A 20,630-nucleotide genomic window follows, 5' to 3' on the forward strand; every position below is an offset into this window, starting at 1 on the left:
GGTCTGGTACCCTGTGGGGTCTTCTGCTGCTGGAGCCCATCTCCATCAAGGTTCCATGTGTAGTATGTGCAGAGATCCTTTTCTGCATATCTTGCTTGTAACAAGTGGTTATTTGAGTTACTGTTGCTTTCAACCAGCTTTAACCAGCCTGGCCATTATTCTTTGAACTCTGCCATCAACAAGGCATTTTCGCCCAGAAAACTGGATCTCACTGGATGTTTTTTTTTCTTTTTTGGCCCATTCTTTGTAAACCCTAGATACGGTTGTGTGTGAAAATCCAAGTAGATCAGCAGTTTCTGAAATAATTGTACCAGCCCTTCTGGGACCAACAAACATGTCACATTCAAAGTCGCTTACATCGCCTTTCCTCTCCATTCTGATGTTTGATGTGAACATTAACTGAAGCTTCTGACCTGTACCTGCATGATTTTATGCATTGTACTGCTGACATATTAGCTTCAATGAGCAGTTCTATGGGTCAACCTAATAAAGTGGACAGTGAGTGTGTGTGTGTGTGTGTGTGTGGGAAGAGCAAGTGTATGTGTTCATGTGTATGTAGATACATATGTATGGAGGAGCAAGCGTGTACTGTATGTGTGTGTGTATAAATACGTATTTGTGGGAGAAGTAGGTGTACTTATACGGGGAGGGGCAGGCATGTGTGCGCCTTTCTGTAAATACGTATGTGTGAAAGGGGCAGGCATGCATGCGTGTGAGAGCAGCAGGCATACGTGTGCGTGTATATGTAAATACATATGTGTGGGAGGAGCAGGCTTGAGTGTGTGCATGTGTGTGTGTAAATATGTATGTATGGTACTGTAAGAGCAGGTATGCATATGTGTGAGAGAAGCAGTCTGCATGTATGCTTGTATGTGTGTGAGGAGCAGACGTATGTGTGTATGTGTGTGTTTATATGTATTTGTATGAGGAGCAAGCATGCATGTGCGTGTGTGTGTGTACAGTGCTCACAGAAAGTCTTGGGATGCTTGCATAATTTTGTAAAAATGTTGCAAATGTATTGGTTTCATAACAAAAGTCCAATGACAAGCAATGCTTAACATCTGCACATATTTTTGCACAGAAATGTTCTTTTTCTTAAGTGTAATTTTTTTTGACTGACTCATTCAGTTCTTTTCTTGCCATTTTGGTATTAATTGCATTTGTAGTCATTGCCCCCAATGGGATATTAAATTCAAATGTTTGGTGTTTTATGGTATTGCAAAGGTGTTACTAAATAAAAAGCACCCAATGACACAGCTTGTCAATCAACTTTTTAACTCAGAACAGTTCTTTTAGAACTATAATTTTGGCTTCAATTTGTTGCTACATTAAATGCATTTTTTACTTAAAACTACTGATTGTTTCTAATATGAAGCATAGTTTTTGTAAACAAATGGATAGAGTAATTATTTTTGTTACAAAACCAATAAATTATTCTGTCTGCATTTTTATAAAAAAAATTGTGTCATTAAAGGAAAACTTTTTTGTTCCAAAAATCTGTTTGAAATTAAAAGCCATTCATTTAATCCAAACAAATCACCTATTGCATGTGTATTTCATATTATGTATCAATTTTAGCTCATTTTCATGAAGGGGGGCAATTATTCTGAAGTTGACTATATATACATACATACACACACATATGTATAAATATTGATTTAATTTTATCTTACACTATCACTAATGACATGACTGCTATTTTCTACTTCGAGTTTAAGAGTGACGTGAGAGATACTCATCCTTAGTTTGTCCTGACTTTAACAAAAGCCTGTAACGCATGCTTTTGGTTGATAATCCATAAGTGACTTTTACAATTTCACTGGCTCTTGCCAATTAGTTAAGACTTTTGAGTGTATATTGTACTGAAGGGGTATATATTGGAAAGACTAAGCTAGAAGGCACCATCATCTGTTCAAGTGGCGCAGAGCAATAACAACAACACCCAGTCTTTTATAAATGTCACAGAGTATTGTGGCAACAACATCTGTCTCACCAATCTAAGATTTTCTCAACTGAACAACATGCCTATCGACGTGGCCCACTCAGACACACCAAAACAAGCTATTATGTAACACACACCTCATTCAACAGCACATATGTATAAGTCATAATATCACATATCAAGCATAATAGTCATAATTACACATGGGGGGGGGGGGGGAGTCAATGGAAATTATGTGGATAACAATTTTTTTTTGTTTAGTTTAAGACGATGTGTCTGTTGCTTTTTCCCAAGAGACCCATTTGAGGGAAATCTTATGTAAATTTCTGCACTAATGCAAGATAGTAATAAAGGTCAGTTTATCAGAACCCTTTTCTCTCTAGAGATTTATAAAATGTATATGAATATAATCTGTTTTGCCTTTGAAATTGAAAAATTAGGTGCTTTAACATTTTAAATATATCCCATGCAAGCCTATCCTTTGTAATTACACATGCTTTTGTGTCAAAGTTTCATCAGAGTTGGCTATATTATGCAACAGCCTACATGTTGAAAGATTTCAAAGTATTAAACAGGTTATTAATATCTTATGTGGGGACGTGTTCAAAATACAAGCATCTCTCCTTAACTACGGCTAAATCATGTGAAGAGTAGGTTTAAGGTAAAGCACAGAAAATGTGACCTCTAGTGGTGCTTCTGTGATTTTTAAAGGGACACAGCAATTGAACATATTTCTAAAAGTCGATTATGATACTGACTGAGTTTTGGAAAGATATGAGAGGGGAGCCTGGCATTAGCTCATCTGAAACCAAAGAAATGGACTGAGTGCGTTTTGGAAATTTGCTCTTCAGTTGGATTTTGTTTAATATGCAGTTGCTATTTAAACTAGAGGTTGAGAGGATATAATACAATGCTGTTTAAGGAATAATGCAGTTTGTTCCAATTTTATATTAGGTTTAACCTCAGCTGAGTTAATGACTGATCTAGTTCTAGACTTCCAGTGTCTTCAACAGCTAAAGAGAGCACCGTTTACCTCCTTGCAGCCTTCACCTAACTTCACTGGGCTCCGTCGTTGCTGGTTTTGCTTTTCATTTATTCATCTGGATTCCTTATGGCTTTACCCCAGTTTATCCTCTACATCTCTGTTTTTCATGATATTATGTTGTCAGATGGTGTAGAAACCCTACCGCATACATGTAGGTAACACTCTGCGCAGATCTATTTATTTGTTTGTTGGCATTTCCTGACTTTTAAGCTACTGTGTTTGTTGTTGGTTTGTAATAAGTATGGTTAATTGTGAGCTTGTTTTCATCACTGATTGTGTGAGAGGTTGCAGATCCTGTTTTGGATGCATCGTTGAAGGAGGGGGGAGGGCACGTGGATGAATTTATTTAGGCCATAAATGGAACAGAAGCAATGCAAAACAAGTTTACCTAGTGAAGAGAGAACAATTGATGGGAAAAGGTGATTGCAAGAGAATGTTTATAGCAGTCTATATGGTCACATCCAAGCATCAATGTACAAAACAGCAAATTGTCCCTCTTCACTTGAGAGAATGGGAACAATGTGATCACTTTGGACGTGGTGCAGGCATGGCCGTACCCATGCTCATATGTTGTTTCATACTGCTAATCCTGCAGCACTTTCTCCTCACTACTTTCCAGTTCAGTTATTTTGGCTCCCTTATAATTGCAATATTCAAAAATAGCCAAGCAGTAGGGAGAAATGTGGCATTAGCAGGAATCAGACCTGCCACTGCTTGTGTGTCCAGTAGGTGTGCAGGGTTGACGTGGTGGTGCCTGAGCTGGTCTCGTCCTCACCTTGCACCTAGAGGATTTTCAAGGAAATCCAGCCCCAGCTTGGTGTGTGAGGAGGTGCTCTGCTCACGGTGTCCCATTTCCTGTCACAGTATTAAGACACATCTTTTAGATGAACTGGTGAGTTAAAAGTCTCTGAAGCATCTGGACTGGACTGAGATTCAGACTAACCATGATCATCAGATGGAGGAAGCAGTTAATGAATCTGTGTGTGTGCATCAGTGTGTCATGCATGCCATCATTTGATGGCTGTTACTGAGAAGAAACTAAAAAAAAAAAAAAAAGTACTTTGGGGAAATAAAAACAAAACAAGAACAAAATATAATAAAAATGATGAATGAGTCTGAACAACAAATGAGCCATGATCTATTTATCCTTGCCCACAGCAAAACACATGAATGTGCATCACACACTGTTCACTAAAAGTAGTTTTTCTTTTTGGATTCCATACAGGTTTCTTTAAATACATTCTGTGACAGCAGAACCATTCCAGACCTGATGTGGAACATAACAGTATGATCACAGATGCAATTAATCATTCTTCATAACATCTGATTACATACCAGGCATCGGTTAACAATCTTCCATTTCCCAAGAAATCCCAAACATTCTCCTAATGTGTGAGTGAAAAAAAAATCCACTTCTCTGTGAGGAAAGCGGCATGATGGTCAGAGAAAGGGAGTGAGGATCTGAAAGTGAGGGTTACAGTGACGACATGTTTGGCATGTTGGTCAGAACCTAGGTGTGTTCTGTCCCACCGCATATGGCAGGCTAAGGCTCCAGGAGTGGGATGGCACAGCTCTGGCCTTCCCGTGGAGCGAGAGAAGCACCAGCCTCCCTGTAATTACTTCAGGGGTGTCAGGTGCAGGCACAACTAATAACTGTTGGATAGCTGAGTATTGAATTTGCACTTTAATTAGGACGCTTGTGGAGTGTGGGTGGCAAGCTTCACTCACAGCCTTTGGTTTGTCAGTGGATGGATGCTGGGGGGGCTGAGTGAGCCTGGGGGGTTGCGTGAAAAAAAAAAAGGCTTCAAGCTCAATGCTCAGTTGTTGACTTGGCCCTTGGCATCTTGTATCTAAAAAGGAACAATCAGATAAAGATATGTTCATCCATCCATTCATTTTCTTTACACGGTCTTTAATTTGTAATTTGCTTGGCAGCCGTACTTGTCCAGGGCAGCTGATAAAGCTTAGATTTCTAAATATTTGGTGCCAACAAGACACAAAGTCCCCCCGCCACCCCACCCAGCCCAGTACATCCTCTAACAAAGGTTTAGTATGTCATTCATTATGATTCCTGCTGATGTGGAATGAGCAAAAATGTGAATTTCTTACCCCACAATAACCGGGCCTCTCATTACAGTATCATGTGTTTGGTTAGGAGGTGCAGTCCAGAGAGACATTACCTGGGGGGAATGTGAGTGGGGGGGGGGGGGTATCAAGGTCTCACATCGTAAGGTCAAGGAGAAATATGAGCTTGTAATGAGAAAAAGGACACACTATAAAACCTAATTTTACATTATAAACCTTTTTGCAAGTTTTTAAGCTGCATTCTTTCTCAATGAGACATGCACAGCCCCCCACAGTTGTGCATTTTTGCCCACTTTGGCCACCCAGATCTGTCTTACACTTTTCTGACTCAAACCGCTCAAACATCAAATAAATGGGAAATAAATCACGCTTCCAGGTTGAAGTCACATTACATATGTATACATGACATTATACACAGACACTACTCTTCTCTTTAGGGACTCAGTTTCTTTTAGAAATGTTTAATGACAAATAGTCAGTCAGGAATTATTTCAGTGGCAATTGATCTAAGACTTTTCTCTGGAGCCAACTGTCCATGGTTTTTTATTAATGCATATCGAAAAATCAACCTGCCAAATATAAAGATAATTAATAAATGATAATGTGTGTGGGGTTTATTAACCTTTTGTGGAATAAATAGTATCGTCATCATTTAATATGACTGTTTTTTTTTTTTACAAGTAAAGCAGTGGACTAATAAATGTCAAGCTTAAGGATTCCCATGGCTTAAGATGGTATTGTCATTGTTTGAAACCTTTTATTTTTAACTCTCCCAAAAATTAAGCAAAAATCCACACCCATACTCAATAACCGTATAAATATGCCAAAGGATTACCCAAAATTAAGTAAATATAATTGTTGTTTTTGTCTGTTTATTGTCTGTTTAGCAGTGATAATGCATTCTTAAGCTTGCCGTTTCATTTTTAATTGAGAATACTGAAGGACGTGTGATGTACAGGGCAATGAGAGGTCTCATTCTGAGTCTGGACTCCTTTCGAAAAGAGAGCATGAATGATCAATTATTCATGGCTCTTACAATGCACCTATTGTCAGTTACTTAGCTTGTAATACATTTCAAATATTGTTTAAAATATAGATTTTTTTCAAAATAGAATCCAACTTTGCAGGTGATGTGTTGGAATCACTAATCATTTTATAGGCCATGTGGAAGAATTTTGGACCAGAGAATCACAAACGAATAGTCCTTTGGAAAAGCACAGTCTATAAATTCATCTTTGCTACATAGGTCACAGGGTCAACTGATCAGAATCTGTTGTTAAAAATAGAAAAGTTATGCCTTCTGTTGGTGATCGGCAGGAACTCGATATCTGACAAAAGTGAGAACTCGGTTATGCTACAGGGTTAACTCAAGCTGCACATCATTAAGCGCAAGCCTTTACAGATTAAGTGGAACATGGTTCTGTCTCATATAACAGCAAAATCCATGGAAGTGATATTCAAACCCATTTATCCATTAATATAAACCGATAGGGAAAATGAATAAATACAGCATATGGAAAGGATGACAGAGTGGGGAGGTGTAGTGTCCCAGAGACATAAAGACCAGAGCTCAGTTATGATAGTGCCCTCATGTATCATAATCCAGCCAATTCTGTTTGGTACATCAGCAGCTCCAAGTGCTGGCCTTTGCAGCTATTACCCTAGGGGGCAGAAGAGAGTACATGTGGAGCCAAACGCAAGGTAACTTGAACTTGGTTCTGTGCTGACCTAAGATGCTTAGCACGTCGCAGCTAGAATAGGCTTTTTAACACTATCAGGGACAGTGAATTAATGTCTGCTCCCGCAAACCAACGCCCTTCCTCTATACCTGCCCCGTTTACTCAAACCTTCTGAACGTTAGGGTACCCAAACACCCCCCATGGGATGGATTTACAAATAAGCCCCCCTGCTTCAGAGCCAAAGCAGCCTTAAGCACAGCTTTAAAAGCTCTAAGGCATTGGGCTCAGTCATATTGGTGGTAGTTTTTGGGCAACATAGGTACGCGACTGCAGCTGCTTTTTGTCCATGCATGATAATTTAAGCTACTTGGAATGGTAACATATTTAAACTAAATTAAAAGCCATATCTCTAGGATAGTGCTGGTCGAAGCCCATGTGGGGCCTTACACAAGCTTCAGTGCCCAGTTTCACTTTGTATTGGGTGGTCTCACACCGCCAACAGCACCCCCTCAGAAGATGGAGGCTGTCTGCATCGGCAAATGAGCGGCGATGCACCACGACAGTCTTTGAGAGGGAAAAAGATGAGGTCTGGCTGATTGCGAAATGAACAATTGCACAGCCAGCCTCTCTCCTCGCACCTCTGAAAAAAAGGATCCAACACCAACAATGGCAAAGCCTCCTTGTGATACTCTCATGCTCCCTAAAGGAATCTCATGCATGCTCTCATAATCACATCAGACCCTGGGCTCCACTGAGACCTGCTTTCCACAGGACGTGGGGCCCATCCAGCTAGGAGAGCTGTGTAATAAACCATTGCACACAAAGCCCTGGAGCGCGTCGCTGTTCTCTCACCTCCAGGCAGCCTCTTCAGGTGCATGTGCTTCATCCATGATGTTCATGAGATTCTCAGCGAAGTTTCCTTGCCTAACCTTTAAAGAGGCTGATTTTGGCTCATTACAGGTGACCTTATTAAAATGCATTATTAAAAAGCACTGTGCATTAAAAATTAATTGGAGCCAGTTTTGGTCAAATTTATTTTTAAATTGATTTTATTGAAAGGTAAATAGGAATATATTTGCTATTGTCTATGTCTTCAGAAAAGAACAAAGTTTGCTTTGTTAATTTTTATATGTGTAGTTGTGTAGCTGTTGTGTAGCTCCTGCTCCAAAACTGCTTACAGTTGTACCTGGACATACATTGCAAGCAGAGGTGGGTAGTTCCAAAGAGTAAAAGTCCAGACCAAGATTTTGTGTCAACCAACCCGTTGAGTGATATGTGAATGTAACTCTTTATACTCAACTGATTAGTTGAAAGAAAATCTTGGTCTGGAGTTCTGCTCTATTGACCTGAATTACCAACCTCTGACTGCCTAGTCGACTCCTTGACAATATGATAAATTTGTGATGTGCTATTGGCCTCCCTTGTATCTTGCTTTGGAAAGCAGCTTCTAATGATGTGTTTGGCTCAGCAGGCTAAGCCTCTGTTCCTGTGACGGGAAGGTTGCGGGTTCAAGTCCAGCTTCAGCAGCATAGTCATGAGCCTGCTCCAACTCCAGAAGCAATGCATGCTAGCTGACCCTGCACACTTAATTAACCCACCCACCCCTTCAAGCTTGTTCTCACCTACATCTGTGTCTCAAGAAGAGCAAGACAGCATAAGGGGGAAGTGAATTTCCTGGTTCAAATAAAAGTAGATTTTGAAGGCCTAATCATTAGAATAATAACAGTGCAATACATCTCAGTATAACCATTAATGACCTCTTCTTATTTTTAGGATGCCTGATCAGCTTCAGGGTAGTATGGTTGGTCTGGTGTTGAGTAATGGCACCCAATAATTCCAAGGCTGGGTGTATGAATCCCGCCTCTGCTCTGTATGAATGGACTTTGTTCTTTCAGTGTTTACTTGGGTCTCCTCCTTCAGTTAAAAAGCATATAATTAGGTTAGCTGGTGTCCCCTAATTGCTTATGATGTTCGATTGTGGGTGGCTCAGTGGGGGGCACAGTTGACCTTTTGCCCCAGGGTTAGCCCTTACGAAACAAAAATATATTGCAATGTATTGAAAAATGTACTGCAATATATTATAATACATTAAATGATACATGATGTATTTTCAAATATATTACTTAATATATTGGTTTTTAATAATGTATTTATATTAAGTACAGATAGTGGGTAATACTCACATCCAGTTCAATTACTGCTCTATCAGTGCATGACAGACTATGTGGGCCTTGAATTTGCAATTTGAAAATATTCATAAATAAATTATTACACAAAAATACAAATTGGAACAAATTCATTCTTCATATGGGGTGCTCAACAAAGTTGTCCCCACTGTAACAGACAATGGCTCAAATTTTGTTAAAGCATTTAAAACATACCAACATGTTAGTGAGTCAGACGACGATGAAGAAGAGGCTGAGGAAGGCATAACCTTCACTGATATCACAGAAGCCCTCTCCATTGTGAAGGAGGAGGACAACCAGCTGACACTCCCCCCACACTACCGCTGTGCATCACATACTCTCAACCTAGTTTCTACCAGTGATGTTGAAAAATTCTTAACTGAAAACACAAACACTAGAGCTGTATATAGGGTTAGCATTACTAAATACACAGCTCTTTGGACCAAAGCAAGTAGATCAACAGTTGCATCAGAGCATGTAGAAGAAGTCAGCCAAAGAAAGCTCCTGGTGCCATCATCCACAAGGTGGAAATCTTTTTTTGAGGCTGTTTCCAGGATCACAGAAATCCCCATGAATGATCTGAATACACTGTGCAACAAGTTAGGAGTCAAGTGCTTTAATGAAAAAGAGAACCAGTTCCCGATGGAATACTGCATTGCAATGAAGCCCCTGACAGCTGCACTGGACATACTGCAAGGGGATAACTGCTCCTATGGTGCCCTTATTCCAACACTGGAAGTCCTGATGACAAAGACTCTAAGCACTAAAGATACACTCTCCAGCATGACAGCTGGCCTGCCAGATGTCATTGTAAAGGTATGTCCCATGCATTATCTAATTACTTGTAGACAAAAATATATAAAAAAAAAACATTTATATTCAGTAATTTTTAGCAATAGTAAAGATACAGCTAAATATTATATTAAATATTTCTTTGAAATGTATATTTTCAGGCCATTCAGACTCGTTTTGCTGATGTTCTTGAGAACAAGGATGCCCTCCTGGCTGCTGTTAGCTGTCCACAGTTCAAGCTTCGCTGGGTGAGGGAAGACAGAAGACAGCGGCTGAAGGAGCTCCTCATTGCAGAGTGTGGTACAGTTCCTCCAGTAGATGGTAAGACTATGACAGTACCTACTCACTGGGTTAAACCAGGTGGGGGCATGGACTTCTACGAGTTTGGGCCAGACACTGATGAGTCCTACACTGCAGAACAAGAAGTCATGGACTATTTGCGATGTGGGGGATATGAGCTTCATACTCTTAACCAATTCCCAAACATTAAAAATGTTTTCTTGAAGTACAACACCCCAACACCATCTAGTGCACTTGTAGAGCGCCTCTTTAGTTTAGATGGGATAGATCTCACACCAAGGAGAAATAGGTTGTCTGACCGGAGATTTGAGATGCTTCCTTTGATGCGATACAACCACTGTTTTTCATCCTCCAATCCCATTGACCCAGAAAATTAAGGAGAGGCAAGTTCAAAATGCTTTACGAAGCACAAGTTATGTTAGTTGTGTTGGAAGGTTTATGTTGGAAACTCTTGACATTCTCTCTAAAACTTTCTAGTGCTGCCTTAAGAATTTTTTTTTGTTATAAAATATGATTTACTTTGAAGTAGCATTGTTAACACATTCTAACTGGAAGAAAGAAATTCAGGACTTTTTATTGTGACTTTGCAAAAACAGTGCAAAAGAGTTGTATTTATTTGATTTAAAACAGACGCATTTTATTTTTTATTAAATATTCAACTTAGAAAGTTGATTGCTTGTTTTGGCCTTGTTCAAGATGCCAATAAAGTATTAAAAAAAATTAATTTTTAAGCAGGCGTACGACGGCCGGTACTCCGGTGTGCGATACTGAGTCCGGCCAAACCATTGAGTAATGTCAGAAGGGGTGCCTGAATTTGTGGTGGGGAACAAATTACCTAGAAAATACATGTAACAATTCTGTAAAGGATTGTTCCTTTTTGTGGTGTGAAAACACAGGACGTGATTGGGACAAATGGCTGCCTTTTGTACTTTTTGCTTACAGAGAAGTACCTCAAGCCTCACCTGGTTTCTCACCATTCGAACTCCTCTATGGCTGGCAAGTACAGGGGCCGTTGGACCTGCTAAGGAAAGCCTGGGAGGACCCTGCATCCAGACCTGAGGAGAGGGGCATAGTGCAGTATGTGCTGGAGATGAGGGACCGACTTGAGCAGTACTGGGAAGAGGCAAAAGAAAACCTAGAAGAGGCACAAAGAGCGCAAAAACTATGGTACGACAAACATGCAAGGCGTCGAGAGTTCCAGCCGGGGCAGAAGGTACTACTCCTATTACCAACATCAGCGAACAAGCTGCTAGCCAAGTGGCAAGGACCATACACAGTGGTCCGCAAGATGGGGCCAGTGACTTATGAGATCCACCACCCTGACAAAGGTAAAGTCAAACAGACTTACCATGTGAACCTGCTGAAAGAGTGGAAAGAGCCCATCAGTAAGGCGACAGAGACATCACTTATGGTAAGGAAGGTGGAAGACGTAGACGATGACAGTTCAGAGGTAAGAGCTCAGAGACAACCGTCAGTGGTGAACTTGGAACACCTGGATGACGCAAAGAGAGCAGAGCTACAACACCTCCTGAACCAGTTTCCTTCTTTACTCCGCCAGAGGCCTGGGCGGACCAAAATGATCCAACACGTCTTACACCCTTAAGACAACGACCTTACCGGGTACCTGAAAGGCTGATGGAACCTCTAAAGGAGGAGATCAAGATGATGTTGGAGCTAGGAGTAATAGAGCCCTCGGTAAGTGAATGGAGCAGTCCCATAGTCATTGTCCCGAAGAAGGACCAGACCCTGCGTATCTGCATCGACTTTCGTAGGCTGAACGCCCGATCAAAGTTTGATGCCTAGCCAATGCCGCGTATAGATGACCTGTTGGAGAAAATAGGGTGAGCCCAGTTTATCACCACCCTGGATCTGTGCAAGGGTTACTGGCAGGTGCCCCTTGATCCGGCCTCCAGACCATACACCGCGTTTCGGACCCCACTGGGGCTATACTAATTTATCGTCCTTCCTTTTGGCCTGCACGGTGCACCTGCAACGTTTCAGAGGCTGATGGATTGAGTTCTCCAAGGCTGCGAAGGATGGTCTGCTGCATATCTGGATGACGTAGTAATCTACAGCAACTCCTGGCCTGAGCATTTACAGCATGTGCAGCAGACCTTGAAGAAGATACAAGCAGCAGGATTGACGCTGAATGTGAACAAGTGTGAGTGGGCGCGTAGGGAAGCTGAGTACCTTGGATATCACCTGGTTCCCGGCCAGTCCGCGGCATGGAGAGGGGGAAGGTAATGTGACAAAGCTGGTCTAGATGTCACCGCTGAGCAACCCTGGCACACACATTCATACTCTCTCTCTCTCCCTTTGCTCACACACACACACACGCGCGCTTACCTCTGAAAAAACCATCATGTTCTCTCCCCTCTCGCCGTTTCCGCCTGCTGTCGGCAGCGCGGGTGCACACACGCTTCCGATGGCACACGCATATAATGTACATTACTTCCTCTGTTTACGCACGTTCATAATCCCGGACATTTAAATTTGTCGTGCTATTTTGGGCGTGCGGTTATGTTTTATTTTTAAGCAGGCGATACTGAGTCCGGCCAAACCATTAAGTAATGTCAGGAGGGGTGCCTGAATTTGTGGCGGGGAACAAATTACCTAGAAAATACATTGTTTCTGTAAAGGATTGTTCTTTTTTGTGGTGTGAAAACATTAACCAAGTTGGTGTGAAAATGTCTTAACTATGTGACGGTAGTAAAGTAACGGTTTCTGTATGAAAGTACTTACCCATTAATGAGAGAGTCCCAGGAAGGGGCAGAGTCTGGCCTATAAAAGAGGAGACCAGACTCCAACTTTTTTTTTGTGTTTTTGTTTTGCGTGCTAACCAAGTCAGAGCGAGAGTGCAACTGTGGTGCCTTGAGCTAGTCTTTCTATTGTTATATTGGGGATACATCCTGTTTTTTTTTGGGGATTTATTTCCCCACCTTTATTTTCCTGTTTTTGGTTTTTTTGTTTGTGCCCTATAAATAAATCTCACTTCGCACTGAAGTGCTATTGCGGGTGGAGTAGTAAGCGAGTGGGGGTTCTCGCTTTACCACACCTCATATATGAATATTGCATGAGACGAGCAGTTTAATCTTCAAAGAAATATTTTGGTGAAATGAGCACATGAACACTTGTGTACAGTGGTATGTTAATAAGCACGCATTTGCTTTTGAAAACTTTCACATTGAAAGTCAAATCAACCATTATTTCTCTTTTGAGATACATAAAATTTTTCCGTATGTCGAGAGGCTCAATGCAGGACGCAGGTACGCGGGCATGCGCAAACAAATCGTTGTTAGTACTTTTTGGCGCACAGAAAATACAGTAAGACCTCGGAAATTTGCAAGGTTACGTTCCAGAAACCCGTCGCGAATGAGTTGGATTCGCGGATGTTTGGTAGAGTCGCTAAAAATGGTAATATGTGCTTATTTCTATAGTTTAAACCCTAAGTTCCAGAACCCTAAGAAAACACTTTAATTTCATTTAAAAATTAGCTTAATACATTACCTTAAAAAAACAAATGTTCAAATGTTTGATGTAAAAATAGAGTACAGTATCGCCTATTTGTCACGCTAGCACATTTACAGTACAGTATACTAATGTTACCCCTAAGGTCTTGAGAGGGAAACCCGGGATGTATTTGCTATGTACATAAACATTAGCACCTTTCAATTAAATTTATAATTTTTGTGCGTTGAATTTGTTAATGTGTACTCACTATTACAAAATAGTAAATGAACTATGTTTTAATGTTTTTATGTAACCATTAACGTTCCTGTCACGTATTGCCGGGGCATGGAACTCAAAATGACGTTAATGACGGGACTCGGGAAACATAGGACTAATGACAGCAACTCGAAACAGCTGATCACACGGGGATTCCTCACGAGGTAGATGAGGGGACGTGGTACACGGGAAGAACGGATGAGCAGGTCATGACAGTTCCAACGGGAATGAACTTTGCGAATGGGATTCGCATCTTGTAAAGGTACAGTACAGTATATACATAAAAAGGAACATTTCCATAAGAAAGCCACGTTTTGAAGGGATTTTTTAAAGTCACAAAATCACAATAGAATCTTCATTAACAATTTTTCTTACCAATTTTACACTTAAAGCATGAAAACATAAATTACTACGAAAATTAAACATAAACACTTCTGTAGGATTTTTCGAGGATTTCGCGAATCACTGTGAATTTGCGAATCACGAAGCGCGAATGCATGATGGCTTACTGTACAGCGACAAACAGAGATTCAGAAATACACATTGGTTTCCTGGAATACTGGCCCAGACAAAGACGCAGTTAGTGTAATCGAAACCAAATGGATAATAGACTTTGATTCGACTGACTTATGTTGTGTAATGCCGACAACCAAACTCAAAGCCTTTGGATGTCCTGTAGAGGACAAGAAGGTGCTGCAATTGTCAGGTAGGTTGTTTGGTAGCTAATTATTAAAATCCAAATTGTTACTTAAACTGATAATTTGTGTTATTTTTGACACTAACTTTATTGGAGCTAAGTAATACCATGCAACACGAATGCCAGCACGTTGCTAGGTCAGGGGAGCCTGTTCAATTTCTCACAACATTACCCTCCTATTATGTTGCGGGTCAAATTGACCCGTTTTAAAGTTTGAAGATTTAGGAAAAATAGTTTAAATTTTTTTTTTAGTATGAAACTACTTCCGCTTGCCTTAATTAGTGTAATCAACATATAATATGAAAATGGTTCATCTCATATATTTGCAACCACCCCCCTGACAGTTTATATCACAGATACTGTTCGGGTCAATTTGACCCAGCAGCAAAACTGGAGGTAAAAGGGTGTCAGAAATGACAGAGTATTTCTGTCTTTGCAATTGTGAGACATATTTCACTCCAATCACACATGCACACACACACACACACACACACACGCACACACACGCACATCCATGCACACACACAAACACACACACACACACACACAGACACACGCACACACATCCACGCACACACACACAGACACACGCACACACACAGACACGCACATCCACGCACACACACAGACACATGATCCTTGAATACAATGCCACCAAAGGGGGTGTAGACAACTTGGATAAAGTCACAGGGTCCTACAGCACCAAACGGATGACGGCACGCTGGCCATTGGTCATCTTTTATAACATGATAGATGTATCGGCCTACAATGCATTTATCATCTGGACTGAGATTTTTCCTGACTGGAATGTGACTAAGCTATACAAGAGGTGCGTCTTTCTTGAGGAGTTGGGGAAGGAGCTTGTAACCTCACACATCCAAAGGAGGCAGCACCTGCCAAGGACCCCAGCCGCTGCAGCCACAGTGAGGCAGATCCAGGAGAGGACTACATCATGTGCTACACCAGTGCGTGAGGTAAGTAAATTAGTGTGTGTGTGTGTGGGTGTGAGTGTGAGTGTGTATGTGTGGTTGTGTGTTCATGTGTGTGTATAAGTGTATAAGAGTGTGTTGTGTGCATCTTGGTATCAGCAAAATTACACAAGAGTAAAGTAATCATGGTCTTTTTGTTTCTAGGCTGCTGCTGAGGGAAAGAGGAAGAGGTGCCAGGTCTGCAGACCATCTGACGATGTGAAGACAAGTGTGACCTGTGCCAAATGTGCAAAATTCATTTGCACAAAGCACACAGTGATGACATGTCACTCATGTGCTGTATAGATGTACAGACAGTCACACACATTCATATTGCAATCAGTTGTTTGTTATATTGCAATTTTGTTCATTTCTTGTTCACAGTGCATGAATGTAAAACAAAATTTTAATGATATGTTTAAATGTTATGTAAATCTATTGTTTTAAATGTTTGTCTTTAAAAAGAAATAAAGTAGTGAAACATTTAATAAAGTTTGAATGTGTATTTTTTAATGAAAAACGAGTTACTTATCCTAATTGCACCATTACCTGTTAGAGCTAAGGAATACCATTGCGCTAAATATTGGTAGAATAATTAGTAATGGAGTTAGTAATTAAATATTTAGACTTATTGTTAGGATTTTTTTATTTTCAGACACCTTTTGGATGATTAAAAATGCACCGGGTAAAATTGACCCAGGAACACCATTGCTGTTCCTGACAAATGAACATAATAGGACAGTTAAAAAGGTAATTTAAGGTAAAGAAACTATCAGCTGTGCTGCTTTCAACTTAGCCCCATGTAAAGTGAAAAATCAATGTTTCAGTATCTTCTGACAGTCATGTGTTTGGTACCAGTCAAAGGTTTGGAAATTCAGTTATCATATTTTAATAGATTCTTGTTAACTTTTAGATTTTGCTTCACTTTTTGTGCCCTGCTCTGATGTCCGGTCATGACAGAGGAGACAGACCCCGTAATGCAGTGTCTAACTGATTTAATGACAGAACCAGAAATAATCAAGGCCAGAGGGAGAATCCATGGTCATAAGGCAGGCAAGAAGGTCAGTCCTACCCGGAGTGATGGGACAAGACGACGATGGGAAGGGAGACACAAAGCAGATGGAGGAGCAGGGAAGGTCGGAGCAGACAGGTAGGGCAGGCAGGGGAAGGTGGGTCAATGGAACAAGTGAGACAAGCAGGGCAGGCAGGGTGATCGGGGAAAACAAAAGACAGAGAATTACTCGGTATGGCACATTAGAACAATGGCAACAATAATTTGCAATAAGCTTAGGTCTTGACAGCTTTATGAAGTGGAGCAATTAGCTGACGATTACCTGCAGGTGCTCTATCCCGCCCTCGTGGGCATGACAGTACCCCCCCCCCCCAAACCGCCTCCTGGAGCGGGGAGTGGGCTTGGATGGATAGGCAGCGTGGAAATCAGAAACCAGAGTGGGGTCCAGGATGTCCACAGCAGGTACCCAGGAGTGTTCTTCAGAGCCAAACCCATCCCAGTCTACCAGGTATTGCAGCTGCCCTGCATGGCATTGAGAGTCCAGGAGGGTTTGTACCCGGTATACGTTGGAGCCATCTTGCAAGGTGCATGGAGGAGGCACTGCCACATCAGTTGAAGGATTTGCCGTGCTGTACCGCACGGGCTTTAGGCGGGAAGCATGGAATGTGGGACAGATACGATATACCCTAGGCAGCTGTAAACGGAGGGAGTCGGGTGTCACCCGTATGACTATCCGGAAAGGCTCAATAAAGCAGGCAGACAACTTACAGCAGGATGGGAGCTTAAGGTTACGGGTAGAAAGCCAAACCTGTTGACCCACACGATAGGGGGGAGAAGCCCGTTGATACTTATTGGCTTGGACCTTCTGTTTCAAGGATTGTTTGGAGAGGGCTACCTGGGTTCGATGCCACGTATCCCAGGCTCCCTGGAACCACTCGTCCACTTGAGGAACGTCGCTGGTTGGTGAGTCCCAAGAATTAGAATTAGAATTTAGTGATCAGTGGTCATTGTCAGCACACAGTGCGCAACAACGAAATGTGACCTCTGCATTTAACCCATATGTGACTTTCGTGACATAGCAGGGGGCAGCTAATTCAGCGCCCGGGGAGCAGTGCTTGGGGACGGTACCTTGCTCAGGGTACCTCAGTGGTGACTTGCTGGTGGGGGATTCGAACCTGCAATCTTTCAATTACAAGTGCGCTACCCTAACCATCAAGCCACCACTGCTGTGCTGTGGGAAGAGCTGTGGGTGATAGCCCAACACACATTGAAATGGTGATAGGTTAGTGACTCGGTTGTTCAGTGCGTACTCTGCCCACATAAGGTGGGTAGCCCACTCAGCGGGTTTGTCCTTGCAAAGTAATCGTAGAGCTTTGGAGACCTCTTGTTTGGTCGTTTCTGCGAGGCTGTTAGATTGAGGATGGTACGCGGAGGTCAGACTGAGAGATATGTTCAATTTGGTACAGAAAGCGCAAAACACCTGTGAAGCGAACTGGGGGCCTCGATCAGAAACAACATCTTCTGGGATGCCACAATATCTGAACACCCAGGTAAGTAACAACTCATATCAACATAAGAACATAAGAACTATACAAAGGAGAGGAGGCCATTCAGCCCATCGAGCTCACTTGGGGAGAACTTAACTAATAGCTCAGAGTTGTTAAAATCTTATCTAGCTCTGATTTAAAGGAACCCAAGGATTCAGCTTGCACTACATTATCAGGAAGACTATTCCATACTCTGACTACACGCTGTGTAAAGAAGTGCTTCCTTAAATTCAGTTTGAAATGTTCTCCCGCTAATTTCCACCTATGGCCACGAGTTCTTGTATTTGAACTAATGCTGAAGTAACTATTCGGGTGAACAGCATCCAAACCTGTTAGAATCTTATAGACCTGGATCATGTCCCCCCTCAGTCTCCTTTGCTTGAGGCTGAACAGATTTAGCTCAACTAACCTTTCCTTGTATGACATTCCTCTAAGACCAGGAATCATTCTTGTGGCCCTACGCTGTACCTTTTCTAAGGCCGCAATGTCCTTTTTAAGATATGGTGACCAAACCTGCACACAATATTCTAGGTGAGGTCTCACCAAGGAATTGTATAATCTTAGCATTACCTCCCTTGACTTAAACTCCACACACCTGGAGATATACCCCAACAGCCTATTGGCCTTTTTTATTGCTTCCCCGCACTGGCGAGAATGAGACATGGAAGCATCAACATACACACCAAGGTCTTTCTCATAATCAGCTACCTTTATTTCAGTAGGTCCCATAAAATACCTGTACTTTATAATACCTGTACTACATGGAGTACCTTACATTTCTCTATGTTAAATTTCATCTGCCAGGTATCGGCCCAGTCACTAATTAAATCAAGATCCCGCTGTAGCTGTTGAGCCGCTAGTTCAGTATCTGCTACACCACCCACCTTGGTGTCATCTGCAAATTTCACCAGTTTACTGTATATATTGATGTCTATATCATTTATGTAAATTAGGAACAATAGTGGTCCTAAAATTGAACCCTGCGGTACCCCACTATGAACGCAGACCCACTGTGACATTGTGCCTCTTATAACTACTCACTGCTTCCTATCTGTTAACCAGTTATCAATCCAGGTCGCTAAAGTTCCTAAAATACCTGTCGCTTTGAGTTTAAGTAAGAGCCTCTTGTGGGGGACAACATCAAAAGCCTTTTGGAAATCTAAGTAGATGACATCATAGGCCTTCTTATCATCAACTTCCTGAGTAGCTTCCTCAAAAAAACTCCAACAGATTTGTTAAACAGGATCTACCTCTCCTAAATCCATGCTGGCTATCCCTCAAAATGTTATTTGAGTCCAGGTAATCTACCATTTTCTCTTTGATTATAGCCTCCATAACTTTACCAGTTATACAAGTTAGACTGATTGGCCTATAGTTTGACAAATTACTTCTATCCCCTTTTTTTGAAAATGGGCGTTATGTTGGCATGCTTCCAATCAGAAGGTACCACACCTTCAGATAAGGATCTTTGAAACAGTAAAGTTAAGGGTTGGCAAATAATATCCCTCATCTCTTTTAACACTATAGGTAAGATGCCATCAGGGCCCTGTGATTTATTTATTTTGAGCTTAGCTAGGCTTTGCAAAACATCAGCTTCAGTTATATATATTTTAGTTATAGACGATGCCGGACTAGTAATAAGAATTGGTAAGTTACTAGTGTCCTCAACAGTGAATACCCGTGCAAAACTATCATTGAACTCATTTACTATATCAATGTCGTTTTCAATTATAAGACCCTTACTATCCTGCAGATTAGTAATTTCAGCTTTTAGAGCTCTTTTATAGTTACTGGAAGAAACTTTTAACTCGGCTAAGTCTGCTGCGTTGGGAAGCCTAGGAAGAGTGATAAGTCGGCACATTTTAGAGAAGCGATCAATTATGGTGAGGATTACGGTATTACCCTTTGAGAGGGGAAGGTCGGTTATGAAATCCATCACGATGTGCAACCAGGGTCGTGAAGGGACTGGCAGAGGATGAAGCAACCCGGCAGGTGGTTAGTGTGAGGCCTTGAGTTGAGCACATTCTGGACATGAAGCCACATATTGCTCCACCTCACTCCGCCATCTGGGTCACCAGTATTTTCAGGCCACCAGCCGGTCGGTAGCGGCAACCCCCGTGTGCCCTGTACTGCGAGACCTATGCACCCACCTGACCATGGCTGACTGATGAGGGGCAGACACATACAGTCCTCCCACGGGGCAGTCGGTAGGTGGAGTGGAACGTTCATTTGCAGTTTGAAGGGTCTCCTCCAGGGACCATGAGATGGTGACCGCGAAGCAAGAGGGGGTTCAGGATGGAGGAGGTTCAATCCACTGCTGCAGGGAGTTCGTTCTGCCGGGAAAGGGCATCCGCCTTCACATTTTTTGATCCAGGGAGGTAGGTGACTGTAGAATTGAAACGAGCAAAAAACATGGCCCAGTGGGCCTGTCAGGTGTTAAGTCTTTTCGCATTCTGCACATATTCCAGGTTCCGGTGGTCGGTGATGACTTGGAAGGGGTGATTAGGCCCCTCTAACCATTGTCTCCACTCTTCCAATGCCAGTTTGATGGGCAGAAGCTCCCGGTCCCCTACGTCATAATTACATTCTGCAGGGGTGAGCTTCTCGGAGTAATAGGCACAGGGGTGTTGGCGACCAGATCCCGTTGTATG

Source organism: Paramormyrops kingsleyae, chromosome 5 (genome assembly GCF_048594095.1).
Source record: "Paramormyrops kingsleyae isolate MSU_618 chromosome 5, PKINGS_0.4, whole genome shotgun sequence".
Lineage (NCBI taxonomy): Eukaryota > Metazoa > Chordata > Actinopteri > Osteoglossiformes > Mormyridae > Paramormyrops > Paramormyrops kingsleyae.